Genomic DNA, 2,500 nt, shown 5'->3' on the forward strand with positions numbered 1-2,500 from the left:
CTCAACACGCCCGATCTCGTTCGATCTCAGAAGCTAAGCAGGGTTGGGCCTGGTTAGTACTTGGATGGGAGACCGCCTGGGAATACCAGGTGCTGTAAGCTTTTTCATTTTTTTGATCATGTTTTTTTTATCATATAGAGACATATTCACATGTCCAAAAATTCAGCCAGAATCAAGGGCATGACATATTTAAAAGGCCCCTGTCTGCACACAATAATGGCTTACGGCCATACCACCCTGAACACGCCCGATCTCGTCCCATCTCGGAAGCTAAGCAGGGTCGGGCCTGGTTAGTACTTGAATGGGAGACCGCCTGGGAATACCAGATGCTGTAAGCTTTTCTTATTTTTTTGATCATATGTTTTTTTTATCATAGAGAGACATATTCACATGTCCAAAAATTCAGCCAGAATCAAGTGCATGACATCTTTAAAAGGCCCCTGTCTGCACACAATAATGGCTTACGGCCATACCACCCTGAACACGCCCGATCTTGTCCGATCTCGGAAGCTAAGCAGGGTGGTGCCTGGTTAGTACTTGGATGGGAGACCGCCTGTGGAATACCAGATGCTGTAAGCTGTTTCATTTTTTTGATCATGTGTTTTTTTTTTATCATATAGAGACATATTCACATGTCCAAAAATTCAGCCAGAATCAAGGGCATGACATCTTTAAAAGGCCCCTTTCTGCATACAATAATGGCTTAAGGACATACCACCCTGAACTCGTCCGATCTCGGAAGCTAAGCAGGGTCGGGCCTGGTTAGTACTTGGATGGGAGACCACCTTGGAATACCAGGTGCTGTAAGCGTTTTCATTTTTTTGATCATATGTTTTTTTTTGATCATATAGAGACATATTCACATGTCCAAAAATTCAGCCAGAATCAAGGGCATGACATCTTAAAAGGCCCCTTTCTGCACACAATAATGGCTTACGGCCAAACCACCCTGAACTCGTCCGATCTTGGAAGCTAAGCAGGGTCGGGCCTGGTTAGTACTTGGATGGGAGACCGCCTGGGAATACCAGACGCTGTATGCTTTTTTTATTTTTTTGATCATATGTTTTTTTTTTATCATAGAGAGACATATTCACATGTCCAAAAATTCAGCCAGAATCAAGGGCATGACATCTTTAAAAGGCCCCTGTCTGCAGACAATAATGGCTTACGGCCATACCACCCTGAACACGCCCGATCTCATTCGATCTCAGAAGCTAAGCAGGGTCGGGCCTGGTTAGTACTTGGATGGGAGACCGCCTGGGAATACCAGGTGCTGTAAGCTTTTTCATTTTTTTGATCATGTTTTTTTTTATCATATAGAGACATATTCACATGTCCAAAAATTCAGCCAGAATCAAGGGCATGACATCTTTAAAAGGCCCCTTTCTGCACACAATAATGGCTTACGGCCATACCACCCTGAACACGCCCGATCTCGTCCGATCTCGGAAGCTATGCAGGGTCGGGCCTGGTTAGTACTTAGATGGGAGACCGCCTGGGAATACCAGGTGCTGTAAGCTTTTTCATTTTTTTGATCATATGTTTTTTTTATCATATAGAGACATATTCACATGTCCAAAAATTCAGCCAGAATCAAGGGCATGACATCTTTAAAAGGCCCCTTTCTGCACACAATAATGGCTTACGGCCATACCACCCTGAACACGCCCGATCTCGTCCGATCTCGGAAGCTATGCAGGGTCGGGCCTGGTTAGTACTTGGATGGGAGACCGCCTGGGAATACCAGGTGCTGTAAGCTTTTTCATTTTTTTGATCATATGTTTTTTTTATCATATAGAGACATATTCACATGTCCAAAAATTCAGCCAGAATCAAGGGCATGACATCTTTAAAAGGCCCCTTTCTGCACACAATAATGGCTTAAGGACATACCACCCTGAACTTGTCCGATCTTGGAAGCTAAGCAGCGTCGGGCCTGGTTAGTACTTGGATGGGAGACCGCCTGGGAATACCAGACGCTGTAAGCTTTTTTTATTTTTTTGATCATATGTTTTTTTTTTATCATAGAGAGACATATTCACATGTCCAAAAATTCAGCCAGAATCAAGGGCATGACATCTTTAAAAGGCCCCTGTCTGCAGACAATAATGGCTTACGGCCATACCACCCTGAACACGCCCGATCTCGTTCGATCTCAGAAGCTAAGCAGGGTCGGGCCTGGTTAGTACTTGGATGGGAGACCGCCTGGGAATACCAGGTGCTGTAAGCTTTTTCATTTTTTTGATCATGTTTTTTTTTATCATATAGAGACATATTCACATGTCCAAAAATTCAGCCAGAATCAAGGGCATGATATCTTTAAAAGGCCCCTTTCTGCACACAATAATGCCTTACGTCCATACCACCCTGAACACGCCCGATCTCAGAAGCAAAGCAGGGTGGGGCCTGGTTAATACTTGAATGGGAGACCGCCTAGGAATACCAGGTGCTGTAAGCTTTTTCATTTTTTTGATCATATGTTTTTTTTATCATATAGAGA

At 43.8% G+C, this 2,500-nt stretch overlaps 6 non-coding genes and 4 pseudogenes across 6 annotated transcripts in view; all 10 read left to right on the forward strand.

Moving 5' to 3' along the window:
• LOC132970461 (5S ribosomal RNA) overlaps nt 1-101 on the forward strand; it is a 119-nt gene extending 18 nt beyond the window's left edge. The window contains exon 1 of the ribosomal RNA XR_009672216.1: nt 1-101. This exon is cut by the window's left edge and continues 18 nt beyond it. This is a non-coding gene — a ribosomal RNA (5S ribosomal RNA).
• A 118-nt stretch (nt 102-219) lies between these two features.
• LOC132970474 (5S ribosomal RNA) lies at nt 220-338 on the forward strand. Its single transcript, XR_009672229.1, has one exon. It is a non-coding gene; the product is annotated as a 5S ribosomal RNA (ribosomal RNA).
• Nucleotides 339-459: 121 nt separating this feature from the next.
• LOC132970487 (5S ribosomal RNA) lies at nt 460-579 on the forward strand (annotated as a pseudogene).
• Nucleotides 580-701: 122 nt separating this feature from the next.
• On the forward strand, nt 702-810 carry LOC132970430 (5S ribosomal RNA; annotated as a pseudogene).
• Nucleotides 811-931: 121 nt separating this feature from the next.
• On the forward strand, nt 932-1,040 carry LOC132970435 (5S ribosomal RNA; annotated as a pseudogene).
• Nucleotides 1,041-1,163: 123 nt separating this feature from the next.
• On the forward strand, nt 1,164-1,282 carry LOC132970446 (5S ribosomal RNA). Its single transcript, XR_009672201.1, has one exon. It is a non-coding gene; the product is annotated as a 5S ribosomal RNA (ribosomal RNA).
• A 119-nt stretch (nt 1,283-1,401) lies between these two features.
• Nucleotides 1,402-1,520, forward strand: LOC132970457 (5S ribosomal RNA). The gene has a single exon (XR_009672212.1). It is a non-coding gene; the product is annotated as a 5S ribosomal RNA (ribosomal RNA).
• Nucleotides 1,521-1,640: 120 nt separating this feature from the next.
• LOC132970452 (5S ribosomal RNA) lies at nt 1,641-1,759 on the forward strand. Its single transcript, XR_009672207.1, has one exon. It is a non-coding gene; the product is annotated as a 5S ribosomal RNA (ribosomal RNA).
• A 352-nt stretch (nt 1,760-2,111) lies between these two features.
• Nucleotides 2,112-2,230, forward strand: LOC132970455 (5S ribosomal RNA). Its single transcript, XR_009672210.1, has one exon. It is a non-coding gene; the product is annotated as a 5S ribosomal RNA (ribosomal RNA).
• A 119-nt stretch (nt 2,231-2,349) lies between these two features.
• LOC132970439 (5S ribosomal RNA) lies at nt 2,350-2,458 on the forward strand (annotated as a pseudogene).
• The last annotated feature ends 42 nt before the right edge of the window (nt 2,459-2,500 follow it).

The sequence above is a fragment of the Labrus mixtus genome, unplaced genomic scaffold (genome assembly GCF_963584025.1).
Source record: "Labrus mixtus unplaced genomic scaffold, fLabMix1.1 SCAFFOLD_205, whole genome shotgun sequence".
Classification (NCBI taxonomy): Eukaryota; Metazoa; Chordata; class Actinopteri; order Labriformes; family Labridae; genus Labrus; species Labrus mixtus.